Below are 25,901 nucleotides of genomic sequence, written 5' to 3' on the forward strand. Positions count from 1 at the left end.
GGAAGATGTTGGGAGAAAAGACAAAAAGTCATCAAGATCTGTGGTTTTTATTTGTTTATTGAGGTTTCTGGTAAGCTTGAATAATACCTGGACAGCAAAGTAATTATTGTTGACATAACTTTGACTTTTAACAATTTTATGTTGCAATATTTCCGGCTATTAATGTCCAATAATTAACAATTTTAGATGTCTTAAGATGGAAATATTATTCTGGAGAAGTTCTAATATGTTCTTGCTTCAGGTAAGCTCCACTGAAACACAAGTTTTAATCTTATTTCACTCCAAAATAAGTGTTTTTTTGAGAGGAAGAAGAAAGGGAAAGAAGGATGTTGGGCTGTTTTTGCTGTCTCACCCATTAATTTAGTTCAAGATATTAAAGTATAGCAGCATCGAGGCTTTAGAAACATAGGTATCCGTCTGTAACATTAATTTTGTGCAAGGCTGGAGACAGCAAGTGTTCAGCATGGATGGCTCTGCCCATCCTGAGGGTTCCCATCTCTCATTTGCTCCTGGGAGGAGTGTAATAACTATTCATCCTGTGGAGAAAGAACAGAGTGAGATGAAGGCAAAATACAAAGTAAGCATAAAATAAGTCAAAGGGAGTGCTAAATTCTACTGCTATTCAGAGGTCACATATTGTGGCTATTTATGAACATATTACAAAATCCTAAATATATGTCAGGAACTTCACAGACTGTGGTGATGAATGCTGGCACTGGAGGCTCTGATGGGATGTATTGGGATATCTGATTTACACCTGCTTTGTTTTAGATGAGACTCAGATATTTCACCTCAATACTTTGTCTGGCCCTGAGAGCTACTTCATACATTTTTAAACTTACCTAAATGAGACTAATGATATTTCCACTTGCCTATTATTGAATGTATCTCTTTTCTAACTTGATCAAGGTGGAGGAGAGGAAAGCACAGAAGAACAGCTGCTTGCCTTTTCTGTCCAGCCTGAGTAACAGGATGTCTAGAGCTCCCCTGTCCACCTTCAGAACAGAAAATAAAGGAGAATCTGGATGCAGAAAAATAAGATAGGGATAAGGTTTCCTTTTCTTTCACATCCAGTATCCTTGAACTGAAGAGTTGATGTTTTTATCTCCATTTTCTCCTCCGCTCCATCATGAAAAGAGTTATTCCAAAATCACTTGGCAACCGTGAGACAAGCTATTTCCTAACCCTCAAAATAACTCTTGTTTTGAATAGTTCCCAACTACTTAAGTATGCATCCACATGTATGTATGTTTTGCATGGGAAAGAAAGCTTATAGTAGAAATAAATACTCAAGGTTAATAGCTACTAAAACTCTGTTACAATCATTATTATTATTTAATTTGGACCAGTTCTGTGTCTAGAGTCCTTAGCATTAATCAACATGTATGTGTGACATAAACTGTGTAAGCACTAAGGAAATGGGCAGTCGTAACCTGCCACCTAGGCAGAAAGGGTTATTTTCTTAGACCCCAAGTTCAAACAGGGAAGGGAATATTTTTTTTTTTCTTAAATCTGAAAAGGCCTTTTAAACACTTTTGGCTGGCAGCCACATAAACAGAAATACCAAGCCTTATACAATAAAAAATAAAATTATGGGGATGCAGTTTGCCCAGTTTGGCTTGGCAAGTTCATTTCACTAAGTAATGAAGGGTAAGTGTATATTGTTGTGCACTTCTGGAGATACTCACTGATAGTCTTCATTTGATCTTGGATGACTTGAGCACATTCTTGATGTGAGGTTTTCTCCTATCATTGGTCAATAGTAAGGATGGTAATTTCACTTGCACTATGGTTGCACTTGCTCCCTGCCATCTCTGAAAACTCACCAGGGGTATTACAGAAGAAGAAACAATAGCAGTAAAGTAGGCCCTGGAAAATAAAACATATCTTTTGTGAGCTCTTGTCAGCTTTTTTGTGAGCACCAGGAATTACCAAATGAGACTGGCTTTTTTCAACCCATATGTAGGGTTTCTTGTCTTTTCCAATGAACAAGAATTATGAGTAACCCTACCTGTGCTTCCATAAAAAGTCTCTCCTCTTCAGAGCAATAAGTGAAAGGGAGATAATCATTGCTAGGGAATGATGGCATGATAAAAACATACTGAAATTTCACATTTCTCAACTAGTTAGCATCTCCTTCTTAACCAACCTCTTTCTACTTGAACCTTCCTTCTCTTTCTAAGTGGAGCTGTGTAAAGCTGTTGTTGCTCGTCTCCTTCACTGGGGCTTGTTAATTTTTGAGTCCTAACATCTTTTTCCCATTTGTGCATCCTGAGGAATTTGAAGAACTCCATATTGCTCAAGGAGAGAAAGACTTTGGTATGTGTCGAGGTCCCTTTCAAAAGCATACTTGAAAATCATCTCTATTACTAATTCCAACAGAGATTCAGCCTAGAGATTCTTTCTTAATCTGCTTCTATTCAACTGATAAATGAAAAGTACTTGCTTTATGCAAATGTTTTCTACTGATTTAGTAAGGCCGATTCAAATTAAAAAGCAATATAAGGTAGAGTAACAAGATAAAATAAAAGGCCAGAAAAAGCAACAAGTTATAAGCAAGTATTTTACTGTGATGCATTGCTGTAATGGAAAAGTTGAACCATTTGACCTCTGGAGGTCTGTTCCAACCTGAACTATCCCATGATCCTGAAACTATTTGGCTTTTTCATCCTGCCAAAGTGTCTCCAAAATATAATGCCGATTTAACATCTTTTTTTGGACCCTTCTCATAAGCCTGCACCTCTGCTTGCCCTTTTCTTTGCCATGCTTTCCAGCACTGCAAGTACAGCAGGAAACCCATTTCCCTCTCTGCACATAGCTTTGGTAAGGGTTGGATACTTAAGGAAGATAACGGATTTGATGAAGAAATTCAGAAACACAAAACTGACAAATGAAATAAACAAGTTTATTGTATTTCCTGCATGGGAGCATAAAAATGAAAGTTTCAAAGGAAACAACTTTAAGGCATCAGAACATGTAATAACGTGATTTAAATTAGTTTACAAAGTAAGATTTAAATATTGGCTTTTATGTTGTCTGGATGATATCTACCCAGTTTTTTGGATGTTCTGGACTGTTTTGTTCAACAACAGAAATGATCTAACCTCACTGAAAACTTTATTATGTTAGTTAAACAAATGGAAATGTAACAAAACAGATGAAATGAATAAAAACAGACCTTGAAAAACTTAAGTCCACCAAGACCCAGCAAAGAAGCCACAGACTATCAGTCAGCTTAGGTCTTTAAAACTAACATCAAAATAAGTTAGGAATTAAGCAAGGCAGCTATCAAATCAAGAACAAGCCAATTATCAGTCTCCTTTACTTGAACTCAGTTCTGGTTATGATAATTTTGCCTTCTGGAACTGCATCAAGCAGTGGTATTACACAACATACACCAAGAGATCACTCTTGATGAACAGAATTTGATAACTTTTCTTTCTCAGATGCAGTAATTTCAGAACCCCATGGACATTAAACACAAACCATAAAACAATAATTAACTTGTAAAGTACATTTACAGAGAGAAGACTGAGGAACTTGAAAGCACCATGTTAAGGTGCAAGAAGGCTACAGCAAGTTATGAGTGAAGGGCAGGCTGCGCTGTCTCTTGGATACTGGGAGTGTTTAGGAACAGAGGGATGGTTTGGCTATGGACATCAATCTGTTACAGTAAGGGATATGGGATCTGCCCTTGTTGTCACCCAGCTGCTCATTACAATTCCTCTACTTGAAGGTATGCTTCTTTTTGAACCTCTCCTCCTATGTGAGTGCTTCCCATTAAATGGGCCAAGTTAGCAATGGTGCAGATTTGAAACTAATGATTGTATTTTAGGTATACTAACTAGCTCTGTGTTAGTAGAGTTCACTGGTCAGCCTGCCACCTCCTGTGTAGGACTGAGCACTGTTAGCACTGGGATGCCATCTCTGAAGGGAAAAGCTGAAGCTGTTCTGAAGCTGGAGGATGAGCGTCTGCAGTGTTATTTGTTTTGATGGGGACTTTGACTGACCCTCATACAGATATGCAGCAATTCCACAAAAAAGTTTAATGATTTAAAAAGGCCGGGAGGTTTCCCAACTAGAGATAAATCAATAGCTAAAAAAAAAAAATAAAAATCCAGAAGACAAAACAGAAAGAAAGGAAAACTATTCAGTTCATGAACTCTGTCTTTCACAGTAGTTGAGATTCTTTTAAAGTATACTTGGAGCTCTGTTCAAAACAGAGAAAGTGCTGGAAAGTGCCTTTTGCTAACTGGCATACTACAAATGAAAACAGATCGGGCAGATATTTCCACAGTCCCTTTACTGATCTCTTGAACTTTTTTTTCCCCAAGAAGGTCCATGGAGTAATTGAATGGCAGCAATGTTCCTTGGGTAAGGGGCTTCTTGGCCTTGCCCTGGTGTCTTACCAACAGCTCAGCCTTCCTGGCCAGATATTCCTTAAGACCCATGGAAAATCAGTTCCTATGGGACAGTGTGAGAGCTCTACAGTTCTATCTAGTTGCATTCAAATGAAGTTTCTTTGGTTATTGCCTATTTTGGGCAAATTCCTGCTGAATCAAAACTTTGGAAGATTTTCTCCCTTTATATCAGGGCTTATATATGTGTTCTTTCCCTCCAAATAACAAAAATGTAGACTCTGAACACCCCCATTCCTGGAGGAGCCAAGGTTTAATCTGAGTGACAAGGTCCAGGGATGATAGTATGTTGCCAGGTTACATAAGGTCCAATTCACATATCCAATTAAAAAGAGGGCTTTTGTCAACAACTGACCACTTAAAGTTCATTTATCAGGAGAGATAAAAGTTAGCAAACCAGAGGGCTGACAATCATCTTTCCATTTGGAACACAGCAGTGCATTGGGCAGCTGATCTTCTGGAGCCTCTCTCAGTACAGAAAGGCTACTTTAAAATTTCTAAGACAAAATGCAGTTGAGAAATAAATTTATCTCACCCTTGTGTATTATTGCTCTCACTATTCGTAGTGTTCATTTCCTCTTCTGGAATCCTGATGTGCAGCAGCAGGTTACACAGTCCTGGCTTCTGTGGACTCATTGGCTTCACTGAGGATACACATCTTCATTTTCAACAATGTTGTCATGTTCCTTCCTAATCCAGACCACTGTGTCTGCTTATTAACTAATAGGAGGTATTTCCTCAGGACAGTTCTTGTCTTCATTAGTATGTTTGCTGGTTTATCTCAGACCTGCCAAAATAAAGAATGCATAATAAATTTCAAAATAAAAGCCCTGGACATTTTAAAACTTCCTCCTTATAATGAAGAAGTAATAGCTAGGTTTTTGACCTCTTATATACTCTTTTGGAGGCACAGTTTGAACATGCCAAGAATGGGAACCAAAGCAGCCATTAACTAATTAAGATTTAGTAACTTCAGCCCTTAAATTAGCTCAAAATATTACTTGCACTTTTGCCCCTCTTCTATCTATCTTCACCTCCAGGTGCCAAGCTTCTGTTGTATGCCCGGCAAATGAATGTGTCAGGCCAAAATTTAGCCCTTTATAGCAGTAATCTCAGTAAAGGGTGCAAAGATTCACGTGGATAACCACAGATAGCCTTTTATCTTTTGAATGCTAAAGCTGATACAGTCACAATGTGGAACAAAAAAAGCGCTGTTGAAATGAACTAAAAACAGTCAATGGGAGAACGGTGATAGAAACTGGGATGTAAGGAGTTTAAATGCAAAAAAAAAAAAAAAAAAAAGTTAAAATGAGCTGTGACAGCTCAGTCCTGTAGTCCTTTTCTTAAAGGCGCTTATCTCATAGCCAGCGGAAATGTTACCTGATTAAGAACTACATGCTCATGCATGACATCAGCGGAGCTCTTGATATTTATAGTCCTGTAAATTATGGATATGCAGCCATTTCTCTTTGCTGGAGCATTCAAACCTGGCGTAAGCTCTGCTAAACTTGCAGCTGGGTAGGCTTGGCCCTTTTCCTCTTGTGCAGATCCTACTCCAGAAAAGCACTTAACTCTTAAGAACGAGAATAATCTGATTAATTTTGCTGGAACCCTCACATTACAATTTGGGCATGTATTAGACTTACAGGGCCCCGGGCAGAGATGTGATCACTCAGTTTACCCTCAGTGATAAATAAAAATAAAATTCTTTATAATTATATGTGAAACATTCCGCTTTGGACGCAACCATTTTGTTTCTGTCTCACTCTGATACTAGCACACAAGAGCAGCTAGATGTCTCACTAGAACAAACTCTGAGAAACTTTTTCCTTCCCAACCAAGGTCAGTTAGAGGATCTTTGTTACTTCTTTCCCAGTTCACAGCTTCAAGCTTCAGAACACTTCACAAGTATGTCAGTCACAAAGAGTTCTTGTTGCATGGGGTCAAAAATAAGTGGTTCTGCCCCACTTCCACGTAGGTTGTTCTGAAAAAAAACCACAACAAACACACAAGAACAACCCCATAGGGGAAAAAAAAAAAACAAAAACAAAACAAAAACAACGCCCTATTATCACTCACATTAGCCAGACTGAAATCATTTGGATTGTTTGACTGCTTCAGTCCATTTAGTACAACATGTAACACAAGGAAGTGAAAATCCCTCTGAAAAGAGAGCAGTTACTGTTTTATGTGAGGTTCCATGCACTCACAATTGTTCTCAGAAATCTTCTTGGAAAGAAAACTGGAGTTTTATATCTTTTTATTGATTGCAATCAGTATTGTACCAGGCTTTAAACAATGGGTACAGTTATTTTATTTCTTTACAAGTTAGGCAGCTTGCTCTTATTGACCCTTAAGAATTAAATACATTAGCATTAAACAACCTAATGCAGAGAACTGGTTTCATCCCGGAGTGTTATGCTTTAGGAGCAGCTTATCAGAGTCTTATAACATATTGGAAACATTCTCCAGAATACCTATAAAATTCATTAGAGACTAATGACCTGCACTGAAGCCTGATAAGACAGAAGCTCAAGGAAGAGCTTAGAAAAACATGATCCATCAGAGTCACGGAATTCAAGGTTTTGGAGTAAAAAGCACTAAGCATATAGATAGGGAGCATTTCTATTTGGAGAAAAAAATAGTGACATTCAAAAACAAATTTTCTCACAGGGAACAGAAAAGGTCTCAGAATTTTTAATGCCACGTATATCCCAGGTGAGAGCTTCAGCACCAAATCATATAAACCATAGGTTTTATTTATATTGCTGAGTAAAAGAATCTTAGGAATTAAAATTGTATTCACTGACTTATGTCTGATTTGCTTAGGACTTGCTTGCTCTGGAATTGACTGACCACATCTACATAACATAGTGATGGCTGCCTGAATGATGCTTTAAACCACAAATATGGAGGCAAATGTAGTATAATTTGAAGCCTTTGGGAGTGGACCCTGGTGTTAACAGTTAACACAGCTGTACCAGGGAATACAGCCCTTCAGAGAGCTTGATAAGACCTAAATTAGGGATTAAGCAAGCAGTTAAGCAGTCTGAATGATCAAGGGCCAGTGCCTGAACCCCACTCCCAATGGTGGCTTAGTTTGTAGCTTACTCATGCTTCCTGAGCCCACAAGTAGCTGGGTGCCTGCAATAAACTGCAAACATATGTAGATCTGTAACTGAGTAAGAAGGAAACCTGTTGTTTCTTTCTTTATTATTATTATTATTATTGTTTCTAATGTAATGATGCTACTGTAAAAAGAGAACATGTGCACTCATTGCTAATGTAGACACGAGCGGAATTGCACTGGCTGCTATGTTCACAGACTTTCTGTGCTGGGTATTAGATATGGAACTAAACCTTAGGCAGAGGGTCAAAATGCGTACTACTTAACCTATGAAGCTTCCGTAAAATAAGAGAACTGGGATAGTTCATAGGCCTCATGCTGATCCTCTTTAAAAAAATCATTTATTTATGACATCAACAGAAGAAGAAAGATTTATTAGCATTGATAATAGAAGGGTATGTCTGGAAGCAGAAAGAAATGCCAGGAACAAAAGCTTATACCTATTAAATACGTGAAAACATAGTAACTGCAAAGAGATCATTAAAAGGTTAAAGTAGCAGTGCCTATATGAAGTTGTATAATAGGTAAAAAAGTACCTGATGAATAGTATACAAGAGGATAAACTGTAAAATGAAGAGTAATTATTTTAGTCTACTTCTAAATAGGCAAGAAAATCCAGATGGGAATCACTAGCCATTCTTTGAGCTGCTATGTTTTCTAGGGAAATATCAGGAGTGATAATTTGTTTCTGCGGTCTCTGAGCCTCAAAAATACATTTGGCTTACAAATTAGAATAGAGGGTAAATAGAAAGCAAACTTGCTGAGGATGCACTCCACTACTGCATCCTCATCACTGGTAGAAATATTGAACAGGACTTGCCCTAGAACTGAGCCCCAGGGAACACCTCTGACGGCCATCCACCAGCCAGATGTAGCTCTATTAGCTGCACTGCTGCCACTGAGCCAGCTCATCACCCAGCACAGTGTGATCCTGTTTATCTCACAGTTGGACACTTTGTCTAGAAGGATACTACGAGAGACAGTATCAAAGGCCTTACTAAAATCCAGAAAGATTATTTTCACTGCCTTCCCTTCATCTAGTAAGCAGGCAACCTTATCACAGAAGGAGATCAAATTACTCAAGGCAGAACTTTTCCTTAATGAACCCATAACCACTTTGCTACATTACTCTTTGCCTTTGTAAGGATTCGTAAGAATTCTCTTTATTAATGCTAAAAAAACCCATTCTTGCTGCAAGAATCATAAAATTATAGAATAGAATCATAGACTCATAGAATCATATTCCTATAATATTCTTTTGCAACTAATTCCATACATGCCTGACTATAATGAGAGTTCAAAACATTTACTTGTACCACCTGTTTTTTTCTTTTTTTCTATTCTCTGTCACAAATGCATTAATAATGAAAGGGCACACTTATACTGCCAGTTTTCACAATTATTAAATCTTCATGCAACCTCCATTGGAAATTGAGAACCCATTTCCAAGGACATGAAACAAACAGTGTTTGCTCCAGTGTGCTGCAGAGATAAGTAGTTTAAGCATGAAAGCACTGACTTTGGATTTTGAATTCATTTTGATCACATATATCTATAGTATGTAGTACAGGGACTGCCAGTAAAGGCAGAGTTGTCTTTAAGGAGACTTGTGATGAAGTGAAAATTTAAGGGAAAAGTAAGATGAGGATAGGAATTCTTGACAGCCAACATTTGAAAAGGTGATCAATTTTTATGCGGAAAGAAGTTCTCTGCAGTGTCACATGCTATTTCATCTATTTCACCAGCTTGACAGAAGCTATTTGGCTAAATTCATGCCTATAATATGAATTACAGCTACCCCGTCAGGAAAGATATTGGCTCATTGATTTTATATTCCGTTAGATGCTCAAAGGAGAAGGTTTAGGCTTGGAAGATACAAGTCCTGTTGCCAAACTAAACAAAACATATAAGTTTCAGTTTCTAACCATTGGACTCTTACTTTGGCATATGCTACGCACTATGCACTGGCCAAACAATGTGAATAACTTTCTTAAGCTGAAATAAGTTCATTGTGCGAATTCCCATCTGCTAAAGCAAATGGTAAAGATCTTTTGATTAGAAGAGAGCCAAAATCCATTCCTGACCTTTCAAGATGATCATTGCTATAAATAGGTTAAATGTGACCTATTTCATATTTTAATTGTCAGGATATTGAGACTGTAGTTTTGGAATCTGCTCTGTGTCCGGATGCCTGGAAAACTCTGAATCCTGCTAAAACTTGACAGTCCCAAGCATGCAGATAGCAAAGGGCCAGGACTCAGGCCCATGGGTTCAATTTACGTAGCAGCTTCTCCCACACACAGCTGCACTAACATCAGCAGTAAAGGTTGCAAATGAGGTTTCTAGATATTTTCAGTAAGTTAATTAATTCTATTCTTTTCTTTTATTCTTCTCAGTTTTCTGCAGTTGCTGTTTTACACATTTTTTCCTCCGAAAATCTATGTTCTGTTAATTCTGTTTATATTTGAAATCATTCATAAAACTTCCAGAATCATAAACTTCTCCCATGCAACAGCTCTCATTAAATGATTGCATAGCAATGCAGTCTGTGTCCGGGTTGAGGGTGAAATGATGAAACACACTTTGCTAGAAGAAATGGTATTCATTCTGGTATTCATTCAGGCTGTCAGAGAGATGCTAACTTGCTTGAAAACCCACTTTACTCTCACCTACTGGAGCAGGCTTCTCAGGACTAGTAAAGATAGTGTGTAGGTCTTAGGGATAGGGATATTGTTAGGTCCAAAACTTTGGTCACTGCTGAAGACTACGGAGTACTCTTCAGAGCCTGCTTACACTAAGTGCTGTAGATCCTCCAGCTGGCTACAGAAGAGCTGCTGCATTTCCTGGAGCAGTACAGCTTCGTGTAATCATGCAAGGTGAGGTCCTAGATCTACCCAAGCTGCCCTGATCTAATTAGGTTTAAATTATGGGGCTCTACAGCTTGCAATTCTGGAACTGGTACAGTGAGCTGTGGGACATCTCTCTATTGACTGCATAGAGACAAGAGCTTCTTAACTGTTTTTCTTTTATTAAATATATAAAGAGAATTATAAACAGTAAAGAGATATTGAAATACTTTCATAGGTGAGAAATTCAATAATGTCAAGAATAGAGCCAGATAAGTCACTGAGTACTGATACTAATGTATATCACTCCCTGTTGATCCCTGCAGCGTGGCTGACTGGGACAGCCTACCAGAAGTGTATGCTTAAGACTAAGAAACAGAGAAGTCTGGATTGCAGATTTTTGGTGTATATTGCAAGAGTTGCAAGATAATAGTTTAATACAATAAAGTTGATACTCATTTGTGCTCTCTAAACAGGCATTTCCTAACCTCTGCCCTTTGAAGGGCAGCACCTTACCTGAGCCTAACTTTAAGTCCTGTCATATATAAACTCAGTGGTGAGCACAGCTAAATAGCTCTCAAGTCAGAATAAAAATGTCATCCTTCTTGAAAAATTGGCTACTATCTAAAGAAACCCATTCTTGGGGGCAATTGCAGTCACGAGCATACAAGCAGAGATTTGACTGAAATCCTAGCCACATGTAAAGGTTTCTGGCAGTTCTTCTCAATAGGTTGTGAACTATCTGTCACAAATACTCACCTGCATTTGCATTTGGATACAATACAGGCCAGTATACCAGTACAAGTCATTTCAAATTAAGACTTACTCCTTTCTGGCTCTATAGCATAAGTTCCAATGCAAAATGTACAGAACACCCACGTAACCATGGCTTTTAGATCTCAAAGTAAATGTTTTCACATAATCATGGATTGCATCCAAGCAAATGTCTGTAAGATGACATTTCTGGAAGCTTTTGCATCTTTACATTATATTTAGTTTACACAATATACTGTACAACTGGAAAAAATGGCCATATGAGCCAGACCAACATTTGACCTCTTGTAGAGTGCCTTTGAGAACAGGCTATTTCTCTACCCTCCTCTATGCTAACACCTTTTACATCAGACAATTTCCAAATCAGGAATTTCTTTGAAGTTTCTGGTCTTTCTTCCATAGTTTACTTTTCAAAACATCACAAGGCCAGTGGAATTTTTGTATTCATGTGCTGGGGGCCCCCATGCAACTGAGCCTGGATCAAAGTTTCTCTCTCTTCTTGACGTCCACCTTATTTTTCTCTCTCTCTCTGATGCAGTCCTCTTGCAGTCTGAGTCACTGGGAGTCCCCGAGAGTTTCTGGATGGAGTTGAAGCCTGGACCTCCTGGCCCTAACGTCATGCAGCCTTGGTCCACAAGGGACAGACCGTTGTGTTTCTCACCATGGTTCACCACAGCCAGCACACTGGAGTACCATCAGTGCAAAAAGAGATGGGCTGCTCATCCCTGTAAAGGCCCCCAGCTGTACATGAAATTGATCCAAAAACATTTAGGGGAAGGGAACCAACACTTCTCTACTGGAAATGTATCAAAGGGCAAAATCCAGCACCTTGTATCATCTGGCTTACTAATGCTACATGTTCTTTCCAGGTCTTCTGTCAAAATAGATGGTGAGCCATTCTTCTTGTAGGAACCACTGTGAGAAGGGCATGACAAGAGAAAATAATTTATTTTTGAGTGTTCCTGAGTGTCCTGTGAAGCCTGATCCAAAGCAGGCATAGTCAGTACTGACAAAGGGCCTTTAATAGTCTTTGGGACAGTCTTGAGATAGATTTTATTCTGTCACTAGTTGTTAAGAAATTGCTATGATGATGCCTGGGAACAAGGAGAGGGAATATCTCATCTCCCGAGAAGTGGTTTTGTTTGCTTGTTTGTTTTTAGATACTGTGAAATCCAAAGATGTAAGAAGAGACAGTTTTCTCTCTGCTCAGATATCTGGAAGTAGAACTTACCTTTGGTTTTTAAATTTCATATTTTGTTTTTCATTTTTTCCCCTGCATTTTTCATATCATTTTTAGCCAGCAGAATCAGAGATGGAGCAGAGATCTTTGTCATTTTCAGCTTAGTTTTAGTAATACCTAGCTTGCACAATACATCTTTTTTGAATGGGAACTTTGACTTGTTTTGCTCAAAGGAGGAAAAGCAAGAAGTAGAAAAAGATGGGACAGCAAGTGGCAAGTATGAGAATGTATGAGAATGAGTGAGCTAGAGCAAAAAAATACCTAACACAACAAGAAAAGAAATAAGCTTTCTAAGAAATCAATTTGGAATAAGATGTTGAGTTCTGAATGCATAATATTCTTATTTTTACTTAGTTTCTCCATCAGATCTTCACATAGGTAACATCTCTGTTGATGCCTGCAAACTGATGGTTTTTGAAATGAACACTGCCTTCCAGTGTCAATCCTTATTTTGTACCACACCTATTTGCTGCCAAACTCAACTTTTTTTTACAGGGTGGCTTGTGGGACAATGCCCCAATGAAGCAAGGGTTGTTGTCCACATCCCTACCAAGAACGTATCAGCACATAGATCCTAAATCCAGATGTTTCAAATTCATAATCCTGATTATATGCTCAAATATTTTATGCTTCAGTTATGAGTTCTGGACAGAGATAGCTTGATGAAGATTTGGGCCTTGTACAGTGCATTAGTATAGCCTGGGTGCTGGAGTGCATGCAGTGTCAGTTGTGCAATTATATAAATTGGTACTGGTGGGGTAAACAATACTAAAACACACCCTCCTTTCTTCAGCAGGACAAAAGAGATTATTTTTGATGCTCCTCTGCATGCTCCAGCTGTGCAGATAGAGAAGCTCCAGGAGTGACCAAGGGAAAAAGCTTTGTGTTGTGAATTGATTTCTTCGATGTCTCATCACATATAAGGTCAAGTATCAGCCTTGTCCTCAGGAATGGCATAAGGACAATTTATTTTCTTCATCTAGACAACTGTTTTTTTCTGAAACATGATTATTATTATTATTTTTAAGTCTATGAGACTTCTCCTCCCTGGTTAATGTTGGTTAAAACCGAGCAAGAGGATCAACAGCTAAGGGCTGGGAGTGGTAGAGGCACATGCATATGCATATAAACAGTAAAGCAACATGTAGCGTGACATTGTAAGCCTCCTCTTCACAAATGCTGACAAATGATGGACTTTGCTGCCCAAGGCTAGAAGTCTATCATCGGCCACAGCAAATAAATAAATAAATAAGTTGCTCTAGTAAGGAGGCTTTAGTAAAACAATAATTATGCTCTGTTTCTTCCCCAGTAAATAAATAAACTAAAAATCTGTTTGAAATTTTTAAAAAGCAAATTCAGCAAGTCTTTCAAAGAGAACATCACAAAGCTACAATGTTAGCAACGCTGGTCTCAGTCAAGACAGAGCTTTTAAGAAGTTGGAGTATTTATAAACTGCCACATAAACTGATAAGTCTGGATGATTTTATGTACCATAATTGCTCTTTGCTACATCTCAGGGAACACAGAGGGGAACATGAAGCTTCCCATCAAGTTATTTGTCAGTATAAGGGAACATTTAACGGGAAAATAAAATAGTTAACAACCTTTAAAACAAGCTGAAAACTTTAAAGTAATGGATGCCTTTAAAAACTTCAGGAGTTAGTTCTTTATGGGAAACTCAGAATTTAAAAAAAAAAAAATGTTTGGAGTAAAGTCAAAATGTTATGAGCAGTGCTCTGCTGTAATGACACATATCAGCAGTATTTGTAACCAGAAGAACAACGTGATAACTTTTAATCGCAAGGGACCGGGCTTTGTGGGAAGTGCCTAATACACAGACATCCTTTATAGGTTTCCAGTTATGACCTATGTCTAAGAGACATTTTAATGATAACTAAAGAAAGTAGATGGATTGTCTTCCCAGAGTGTTGAAGGTCCTGCTTGTTGTCATCCGCAGCTTCTATAAAGACCAGAGATTTTCAAAGGTACTCTTCTGTCCTGCTATCAGCACGCAATACCTCGAGGATGGGACTATCTAAGATAAAACATGCCAGAGACATGTACTCCTCAGGATTTCCTGTGGGAGTCTGACCAAAAGAAGGCAATATTAATAAATATAAATTCTGGAACATTATTATCACCAGAACTGTGTCATGCAGTTTACCCTTGAATTCTTATAACCCCTCTAGTTTCTCAGGCAGTTCAAACATTTAACTGCAACTGGTAATAGTGTGAGACCTCCCCACTGGGACAATTGTTTTCAATTACATTAAAGGCTCAAAGACTGTGATAGACATGCCAAAGCAAGGAGTTTAGCTTGCGGAATGTTTTAACTCTTTGAACTGATGTGGGATATGGGAGTCCCTGGCCCCTGAAAATCCTTAAAGAATAGATGCAATCTGAAAGCAGATTACTGCCAAAAAATATGTAACAGCCCTCCCTTTGAGGATGCTGTTGCTTTTTTTATTTTCACTTTCTTGGAAGTGGTAGTTTTGTGGATCTTTGGAGCAATCTTTACTTTCTGTTCTTATTAGGGGCATCTCTTGGCAGAACAATGGAAATACCAGTACTTGAATATTTGAAATATTGTTCTAAAAAGGAAAAAGAAATAGAGAGCAAAATAACACTCTTTTAGAAATGCTGATCTTGCAGGTTTTTGGGGGTCAAAGCCTGGTGCACTGTGCAACGTGGCATTTATCATTCTGATTACAGGAACCTACAGGACAACTTCTCTCAAAGGTTTGTTTTTCAAAAGTTGCTCTAAATCCTTCATATTGCACAACAATTTGGACACTCTCTGCTGCTGCAGACTAACAGGTCCATCCCATTGATTGTTGTTTTGGAAACTCAAGAACTCAAGTAACTGTTTGGTTCCATACCAGTCCTTTCTTATATAAGTTTTTATTAAGGTATGGGTGATGGCAGTACTGCCAATCTTGCATGCTTTGGGATGGTTGCCACTGGCTACTGCTATCTCCTCTTCCATTCTAATTCACACAAATAATAGTAGCAAATAAAAAGTAGTTTTCATCAAGTCATGCTAGCTCAGTAGAATGGTGGCTTCTAGACTGGAAACATAGCTTTAAAGACAGCTGTGAGTGGGTGGATCACACTCTAATATTATATCTCAGCTCTGTTGAAAATAACTTTCTTCATCATTTCCTAGGAAAGGACTGATTAAATCTCTGCACAAGTACATTTGCAACATTCTTTGTCTTGCTCATTCCAAATGGAAGGCTAGAGCCTGCCTTTCAGGCAACACGATAGTTTTGTTGTTCAGAGTGGACTGTGCTGTTCTTTTTGATGAAATGAGCATTGGAAAGCAACTAAAAGCTTAGCTGTAAATAAATGTCATATACATAAATGCTTTCAGAAAGAAGATTTCATGATTTTTGCTTTCACAAAGATCATCTGAACTGTGTAAAACATAAACAATACCTGATAATGAAACGCCGTTATTTCAAAGTTGACATCACATCTGACTCAAATGATGACTTTTCGATTTGGATTAAATATAGTTTATTGGAAGGTTTTAGTATAACTCCTTAACTATCTAGGACACAAGATAAACATAACAAACATAACATTTATCTTACAACTAAGATGCTGATAAATAAAATTTAGATAGTTAAGAAATATCTTTCTCTGTTTCTTTAATTCTTTATATTATATATTTGAGAGCATTTTTTGTATAGAAAAGTCACTGTTATACATGTTAAGATGATCAGCTCATCCTCTTATTGTTTACATGGGTTTTTATACAGTGGAAAAAGAAAAAAAAAAGGGACAAATGTAAAAAATACAAACCCACATGCTCCAGAACCAGCAACTCATGACCTATACCAGACAAACATATTTGTGCATTGACTAGATTTTAGAATAATTTTAGAACATTTCCACCTACTTTGTTTAGAACAGTGATGGAAACAGTACCTGGCTTAAGTTACTGTGATAGTTAAACATATGCCATTTACCAAACAGCAACTGTTAATTATTAGAGCTCTATTCAGCTAGTAGCTCTCGCTATCTTATTGATTTCCTCGTTTCCAATCTGGATTTACTTGGCAAGGAAAGGGAAGTGTTGTGGTGGGCAAAAACGACCTTTCATAACCCCGAAGTTGGGCAGATGAATGAATCTTTGCACGATGTGGAACTCAAATGAACACCCCAGGACCAAGATTATATTTCTGGATTTGTTCAATGCTTGTTAATTTATGTTAAAGAATCCTAACACTGTCAAAATGCAAAAACAAAAGCAAACAAAGAATAGTAAAATCCAGAAAAATTTGCTTCCCAAGTTGAGATATCATTATCCCAAGCTACTTTCAAGTATTCAGTGACGGTAGTAAAGATTTCCAAATTCTGTATCATCCTGCAGTTTCCCTTCATAGTCCAGGACTGGTTTTAATACTCGCATCCCAGGAAAATTCACATCTCACCTTATCTAATTAATCAATTGTTATAAAATACAGGTATCAAGTGTACTTTCTATTCTAATAGTAATTCTGCTCCTGAATTACTATTAGAATTCTTACGAAGCAAGAATGGTATTGAAGAGGTCGATGCTTTAAACCAATATGTGAAATAATTCCTTCCGCGTCTTTTGGCTAAGACGGGCCACAATGCAACTAAAATTTCTAAATTCCAGGGTTTCTTCAATAGATTGTTTACATGTCTCTGCCCAGGAAAGAGCCTGGTTGGACCTAGATTTCTAGTGAACTCTTGGAAGAAAAGCTCTCAATTTCATTGTCTGATATCTATTTATAATTAGTTTCTACTTGTTAAATCTGAAATACAGAGAAAGAAAGGCAGAAATTTGTAAGCACATCAATAGCACACTGGGAATAGCAAACTGAATTCATGATAATCTCAAGTAGCTAAATCTGCAATTAAGTTCCTCTCTTTCATATGGATTCAACCTGTCTGCAAACAATGGCTAGCTCAGCACCCAACTCTCATCCCTTTGTTCAGACCTAATATGATTTACTCATTTTTTTCTTCCTATGCATGCTGAAGTACAAAGGAAAATATCCCATATCTACACAGCATTTAGAAAAAAAGAAAATGACAGCCTGTAGCAATCGTGGATTTCTGCCCTCTTTGCTATATATGCTAAAGTGTGGAACCAGACAAAGAGGGGTTAAACAGTAGTGGCAGAGATGCAGCTGGGCCATGTTATGCTAAAAGGACCAGCTGATGGGCAAAAAGGAGGATTAGAAAATGGAAATAGATGAATCTGGATTGAGAGTTACCAGAGCAAGTCTGGAGTTTTGTTTAGGGGGTTCTTATTTAGGATTTTGTAGGGACTTAGACTGTTAAGGGAATTTGTTTGTTGGTTCCTATCAATGCTAGTTTTTTCTTAATGGTTTTAAATTCCAATAGTTATTAGTTATTAGTCCAGCAAACATAAATTGTCAAGTGTATATTTAGTTGTATAACTATGAAGTTAAATCTAAGTAGGATTTCCTGGGTCACAGGTGTAACTGATAACAGGGCAGTCTGATGTAGAAGGATTATAGTCGTGTGGGACTGATATCCACCAGAACTATGGTGGAAAAAGAAAAGGGAAGGGAAGGGAAGAGAAGGGCAGGGAAGGGAAGGTCTCCAGAGCTGTGCTTAGAGGAGGTTCTAGCTCTCACTCTCTCCTCTGCATCCTTTCTTATGTCACTAAGAATTTGACAGGGTCTTTATATCATTCAGATAACTATCAATCTCTTTAAGTACCTAACTGCCTCTGAGCTTCTAGGGTGAAAACTCAGTGAGCAATTAAATTGAATAACAATTGGGTTAGTAGTTCTGTAGGTAGAAGGCTGCTGGGAACAGTGAGTTTTATACTTTTTTTGGGGGGAGGGGTTGGCAAAGTAGCTAAGGTAGAGAAATGATGAGAAAGTCTCCTTTGCATCAGCCCTTGTGTTCTGGTGCATCTATGATCATTCTTCCAAGTATGAACTGTATGGTTTGCTGAAAACCAGAGCTTTTGAGGAATGTCTGTACTGTAATTTAATGGTAATGCTCTTGACCTGGTTGCATACAGGTGAGCTCAGGCCCTGCAAGTTGCTCTCAAAGGGACAAGTAGCAGTTTCTGTGCATGTTTCTTCTCAAGTGGGTTTGGAGTTCATATCAAGCTTTGTGTTGTCATAGCCACAGTCTCTGTGCTGGGCTGAGGGTTACAGACAGTGTACCACCTTGAATGAGTAGCACATTTCTCTTAATCTAAATCTTGGTTTGTGGATCTGACCAGATTTGGTGACCAGATTTGCTGTCCAGAGGTGGAACAATAGTGGTGCCTGGTTACAACATCCTTGTCCATCCTGCTGGCTCTCTGTTTTATAATATTACTGTGTAGCTGTTGGCCAAGCTATGACTTATTTCAACGATGAGACCAGAGTTTCTGGTCCAAGACATGCATCTGTTTAGAATCCTTAAGTAAAAAAGCTTCAGACCAGATGGGGTTTTTCTCCATCCTGTCATACCACAAAGAGACAGAGCGCTCTCTTCATTCTTGCCAAGATTAATCTCTGCTTCAGAGTAGGATTCATAATGCCTTATCTCCTGGAGTTTCTGACCATGCCTGTGCAGGTAGATAAACAGTGTGTGACCCCATTGCTTGGCTTTGTGGCCAACACCTCGCACTGAGTGCTGAACCCTCTTACCCTTCAAACAGGGTAGTTGGGAGTGCTTTCTGATGTGTTGAATTCCAAGTGACCTCCGAGAAGAGAGGGTAATTTAGCTGTGCCAGGCCCTCCCAGAATGGCCAGGAACAGCCCTAACAGCAGCTTAGGTGATTGGACTCAAATGCAGGAACAGCTGCTGGCACTGATTTGCTAATACAGACATAGCTACATAACTGAGAGCACAGACTGTGGAGCTGGTACCAGTTTCTTGCCCTGGCATAGGTTGATTTGTAACTTGAATGTGCAGCTTCAGTGTAAAATGAGGCTGGCTTGCTTTAGCCTTTTGCTTGTAGCAGAAGTGGTGTCTGCCGCTATGCCAAGCTTTTTGATTCTGGGTCTATGGATGCAAGCACTGGCAATGTCATTGGAATGGAGGGCACTGAGACAGACCATGTATCCATAGGCAGCTAACTGCTTGCAGCATGCTAATGTGAACAGTCACAGCTGATGAATGTCCTGGACTCACATGCCCTCTCCTAAACACAGTTTTGGAGAGGTGAGAGTAATGAGCCTGTACTTCAAATCCATCTGGAGTTTATATGCAAATTCCCTCTTACCCTGATAACTTGGTGTTTATTACAGTCCTAACAGACCTCCTGTTCTGTGGCTTCCTCATGAAAGATCATCAGACTACATAACAGTGCTAGCAGGGGGATGTTGTCCTCCTCTACCTCTGTTACTCTTAGTCATTCTTCAGCTCACTCTTTGGGACTGCACTTACCATTTTCCCACAGGACAGCATTTAATTGCTCCTTGACTGACCTTCTGCCTTGTCCCAACAACTTTGCCCCTGAGGTCATTTCACCAATTCATTATTCTTAGAGAAGGAGGAAAAAAAGCCCCTCCTCATGTCTAAGCTTCTCTTCCTATTGTTTCAGAGTTGATTAAAAGAGAATGATTTAGAGTTATTAACTGCCACCTTTTAAATATCAGGTAGCAAAGCATTCCTGAAAATACAGGGTTGAGAACCCCCCACCCTTCTGTGCTGAGAAACTCTAGCTTTTACACCCAGGAATAGGAGAAACTCGATTTGTAACAGCGACTTAAATATCATGCTGGGTCATTAAGCATTATCGTCTTCCACACTGCATCACTTGCTTTAAAAATGGTGGTACAATCAAGTCAGATCTGTGCTCTCTATAAGAAAATAACAACATTTTGTGAGACATCACATTCCTGAATGTTCAAAACTGTTAGTCTATCATGCAGATTACTGATGCTCTTAGCACCCTGCTATAATGTAATCATGGCCTGTACTCTAAGAACATTTATTAACCAGCCATGAGGGGAAAAAAGAAATAGTCCTGGGTAAAGGAATCATTTAATCATTTGCACATGAGTGCTCTTCCATAAAGCCACAGGGTCATCTACCTTTCCTTCTCATGCACTCCTCTCCTGTCCCCTGGCTTTGGGCTTGGGAAGCAGCTATACTGGCATGGTGTTGCAGTAGGTCATTAACCCTTCATAAGACGTTTGTAAAATAAGCATGTAACATAAAGCAGGAGCAGAGCAAACCACCTAAAACATTAATGTATTTTATATGCAATCTCTTTTTTTGTGCAGCACTGCCGTTCATCTGTTTGGTGGTATAGAATCAGATGAGGTTTTTTGTTGTTTGTTTTGTTTTAGTGAATTTTCTTTCCAACTTTGCTCATTTGTGCAGCTTTGCTTTTACAAATTCATCACTCATCTGAAGTTTCAAGGCAATATTTGTAAAAGGTCTTCAAAATAATGATGAATTGCTAAAATGAACATTGAAAAATAAATACATCTAGTAACTATTCATCAAAATTACAAATTAGAAGTGTATTTCCTCCAGCTAATATGTAGAACACTTCACCCTGGCATAGATAAATCATGAATTAGCCAAAGGGTTAGTTAAGGCTTCCAGTTTCTATTAGGTCAGCTTATTGAGGCTGGTTTTCTAAAGAAAGGTTGTAGAGGTTATTTCTTTTTTAAATGATAAGTGAAATTGAGGGTGAAAATGGTAGTAAAAAATACGTCCTATGGTGAGAGAGGATCTGAAACTGTTCAGTAGTTTCTTTCTTCAGTGCAAACAGAAGAGAATCCAGTAAAGGAGAAAGGAAGGAAGATTTCTCTCAAGTGCAGGGCTACAATTCATAAGAAAAACAGCTTCCTGTGCACACGTGAGCAGGGTAGAGATTTACACTAAAACAAACAACAAAGTAGGGCCTTGCATGGAAAGTACTGACAAGGCTGCAGACATTGGCTTTAAAGTGTTTCATCCTGAGTATCCAGTGTCTCCCAAAAGGACGTGCAGTAGGAGGAAGTGTTGAGGTTAAGAATTCAGCAAGATTGGACAGATAGTCTAAAGGCTTGGGCAGAGGGCCTGAAATTCATTATGAGAGCGTATCCCAGGGGGCACCCCAAACATCCTACAAACACTGGTGCAGTTCAGAACCGCAGGAATGAGTGTGGTGAATCAAGTGACATCTCCTCCTCTGTGCACATGTATGATGAGGGATAAAAAAGGAGATAATTATAGCTATTCTCTAAAGTGGTTAGAAACATATGTTGCTTCTATTTTTAAGTATCTCCAAAGTAGTAAATGTGATCAGACTTTCAAATATAATGAGTCTTCCTTGAGTGAGACCTCTTTTCAGTCAACCCCAAGAATATCTCTTAAGCTGAATAACCAAAGCACCTCAAATTTCTACCCATTTCTTAATAATCAAACAGAAATGTGCACTACACATCTACACCGATATCCCTTAATGATACCCCTTAATGACTAGCAGTGAGGAAAAACGCAAGGATACAGTGAAATAGAAAACCCATAGTGAAAAAAAAGCTTTAGGCTGATGAAGCAAAAATAGAAGTGAAACAATTTTGCATTTCAGTAAGTGCTTTGATTAACAAAAATGAACCTGTTCAGAGGGATTTGAGGAGTGACTCAGTGAAAAATGAATTAACTGCCTTAAGATCTCACAGTGAGGTTACCCAGCACGGAAGCAGGTGTTGTCTTGAGCAACAGAGATTGGGTGCAAATCCAGTAATGAGCACACATGATGTACTTGATTTTCAATACCTCACTCAGATCCCTTTCAAAGAGTTTTGGGTGTTTCAGCCTTCCTCATGCCGTTGCTTGTGATGTTTTTAATTTACATTACTATTTTAAAAGTTCAAAAAGGCAATTACGCCTCAGTGCTGTGGTGGCATAGGAAAGATCGATGAAAGAAAATTATTGCAAAAAAAAAAAATATATATATATATATATGAAATGACTATCCTGTACTCTGTGTTGCACACAGGCTTCAGCTCACCTGAGCTTTATTCCTGCAGATGCTTTTCACAAGAATCACAGAGTACAAGGGTACATGTAAGTGTAAACCTACTGAATGCAGTGAAATAGCTGCTGAACATAATGTAAGATGGTAAGAATGTTAATTTGTAGGACTTGGGTCTAATGTCAGAAAGCCCTTCTGCAGTCACAAACCTGAAAAACTAATGGAAAATACCTTTATATCACATTTGCTCAGGTTTGTGAATTGCAAGCCACTTAGATTGTTTTTCTTGCAACAGCCTGCCAATTTGTTGCCATTCTTGTAAAGGCTTTTCATCTGAAAGTTCGGTTTTGCAAGTACAAGATGTGGGAGCTAAGATGATATATTGAGGCATATAAGTAATCAGGAAAAAATGCAGTTCAGCCCATGTATTCTTGGGAAATATGTATAAATATTTACAAATTATAGAGTTAAATCCAACTCATTTTGTAAATGAAGGGATATTCTGCCTTTTTTTTTTTTTTTTTTTTTTTTTATGGGAAACATCAAAATGCAGGAAGCATGAGAGAAAAAGACATGAAATCTTTTCCAAGAGACATTCATAAACTCTCATAAAATCAAACATCATGCAGACTTCAACCTTTTTCCTATTTTCATTGTGTGCACGCCTACACATCTGTGTGATTGTGGAAGCAACTTTCATACAAGGACTTTTATTTTATTTTATTTTTTTTTGCATTTACCAGTTACTTTTGTAAACAACTTAAAGAGATTGGTGAGGGACTGCTCTGTAGAAATGATAGCACATCTGCAGCACAGGCAGTAAAAGTCAACAATTAATTAATTGTTAAGGGCTCCGTTCATGCAAACGTTTGGCTCTGCAGTTCCTGCATGATTCATGGTTTGTGATCCCTGGTTCCCAGAGAACTCAGTCTGGTCCTCCATTTCAACCCTTCCCCTGCTCCCCACTTCACCCTTCCCTGCCCACACCCAGTTGCAGAAAGGCTGAATCGCGTTCCAAATAGAATAACAGTGCTTTATGGCTAACAGCCCACCCATGCATCATGTAGCCCCCCTGAGCACATACAGGGAACACGGGCAATGCTTTGCAGAACCCTATCAGATAGCCTTCCTTGGCTGGTGCCAGTAATTGTCTGATAGGGGAATCCTTGAAAAACAAACAAGACACACAGAAGCATATGCAATCATCTCACGTGAATCTGGATTTTCGCAGATTAGATATTTAAGCCTTTGGTGTAAAACAGTGGCTGCCAGTTGTAGAAAGCAGATTTTATATCAACCTGTATGAAGTTTCCTCAGGCAGAGTGAAAGGCATGGCACATCCAGGTGGATTTGAGGCTCCAGATAAGAAACAGCACAGTGCTTTGCTACAGTTGCCACTTAGAGCAAGACTATTGTCTTCCGTTGCATATAGGATCAGTATATTTACACATTTACACTACTACATTTGTAGTACACATAGATGAAAATTTGTAATTCTTAGGTAACTTCTTGGGCTGTTTCTTAAGATGTTTCTTAAGTAGAGAGTGCAAAAAAAAAAAAATGCAGCAACATTCACTGGAGTTAAAACACTTTTTACTCATTAGTATTTTTATTCTTACTGACTCTCAAAGCTTCCTTTGAGTACAATTGCTAGACACTTTTAATGTTCTGCTAAGTAACTAAGTGCCTACCAGTGAATATTTAAAGTAATCACTGAAGAAACAAAATGTAAAACCATAAACAAGCCTTGAACAAACAAGAAATAATCAATGCATGATGATAAAGGGAACCAAAACATCTCTGGCATCTCAGCCAGAAAACTTCTACAGATGTGTTCTGATGTATGATAAGAAGAAATAACATTTTGTAGTCACAGACCCTCAGTGAAGCCTCTGCCTTCCATTCCTGTTAAGTCACTTGGAGGGACAGACAGTTTTTCCTCCCCATGCTGATCTCAACAGCCCTCCTAGTGAATTGGTTTGCATGGGTATTTTTCCCTCCCCCCTCCCCACCCCTCCCTTTTTTTCTTTTTTTCTTTCTTTCCCTCTTTCCCTCTCTCTCTCTCTCTTTTTTTTTTTTTTTAATTTTTTTTTTTTTTAATATTGTGGGTGGAATCAATCTGATTCAGTTTAGAAGATGAAGTGATGGAGGAAAAATTGTGCTATGTGATGCTTCCTTCAGGTACTTAGATCCAGATTCCTTCTAAATGTAGTTGTATAATGGAATTGCAACCTAAGTTGGATACTGCTGATGGGGTAGACTTGTTGGTTAGATATATCTATTTCTTCTTGAATTTCTGTCTGAAACAGACAGAGACTAGTGAAAATATTGATTAAAAATATTTCAGAGATAAAAAATTTCTTCCCACCCTTTCTTCAGATATTCTTTCAGGCTTGGCTTGCAATTTGAAGTTGGTTGGCAAATTACAAATTTCTATGTCCTATACATCCACAGATGACAGCAAGCTGCCAATAAGCCAGGTTATCTGCTGTAGGCTTCCAGGAGTTAATAACTTCAGAAGGCATTACCTTAATTCAGCTAGTTGCTTCCTAACCAAGTGGAAGGTTGCTAGATGAACATTCACTGCAGTGATCTTTTAAGAAAAAAAAAAAAAAGAAAGAAAGAAAGAAAGAAAGAAAGAAAGAAAGAAAGAAAGAAAGAAAGAAAGAAAGAAAGAAAGAAAGAAAGGAAGAAAGAAGGAAAGAAAGAAAAAGAAAGAGAAATCATCAGAAAAAAAGAAAGATGTCTTGTTTCATTGGTGAGACATAAACAGAACTGGCTATGGGTGCTCTACCTCTCCCATCATATCAACATTTTGCTTATAGCAAGACACACAGGAAGTCACTTTAAAAAAAAAAAAAAAAATACCTGTCTAGTTGCTGCAACGATCATTTGTCAAGAGAAGAATGCTGTGGAGGGAAACTCTGACCTCTAAACCTGCAACAACAACAAAAGCCAGTGTTTTAAAAAGTTATTTTGAAGCCTAAATAAACCTTGACAGACTCCCCTTAAACTTCTTTTCCAGTGATTAATTTCCAACTAGGGAAATATTGACTCTGGGAGAAAATGAAAATGTTTCCATCTTTCTCTCCTAACACTGCATTATAAGATCATCTGACCTGCTAGATAGAGTGGAAAATCACTATCAGTCTTGATGTTATTAGATGGATCAGGTTTCACATCTCTTTCCCTCTGTTTTTCTTCGCTTCCCCTGTATCAGCACGTGATCCTTCCCTACTCCCTTCCCTTCAGCCTGGCTGGAGGAGGCAGAGCCCTCCATGCTCACAGCGCCTCAATGACTGCCCTTTGTGTGGGATTATTGTGAGCATGCAAGGGCATGGGAGCTCCTGGAAGGCCATGAGGGAAAAACCTGCAGCGCCCAAGGCATTAAAGGGACATGGTTATGGTTACCTTTGCACTGCCTTTATGTCCTCTCCCTGAGGTTCATTTCAAAATTGTGGCCATTTGTCCTGTCACCCACACTTCCTCGCCATTTCATAGAATCATAGAATTGCTAAGGTTGGAAAAGACCCACAGGATCATCCAGTCCAACCATTCGCCCTTCACCAATGGT

The 25,901-nt window shown here is 38.5% G+C and overlaps 1 long non-coding RNA gene across 3 annotated transcripts; it reads right to left on the bottom strand.

The window, feature by feature from the left end:
* Positions 1–25,901, bottom strand: LOC121110364. Of its 3 annotated transcripts, XR_006938770.1 has the most exons (5): positions 25,447–25,901; positions 25,196–25,264; positions 4,954–5,205; positions 1,689–1,869; positions 1–536 (listed from the first exon to the last, which is right to left on the bottom strand). It is a non-coding gene; the product is annotated as an uncharacterized LOC121110364 (long non-coding RNA). The 3 variants fall into 3 exon arrangements; XR_006938771.1 differs by lacking the exon at positions 25,447–25,901 and having other exon boundaries at positions 25,196–25,341; XR_006938769.1 differs by lacking the exons at positions 25,196–25,264; positions 25,447–25,901 and adding an exon at positions 5,799–5,938.

The sequence above is a fragment of the Gallus gallus genome, chromosome 3 (assembly GCF_016699485.2).
Source record: "Gallus gallus isolate bGalGal1 chromosome 3, bGalGal1.mat.broiler.GRCg7b, whole genome shotgun sequence".
NCBI lineage: Eukaryota > Metazoa > Chordata > Aves > Galliformes > Phasianidae > Gallus > Gallus gallus.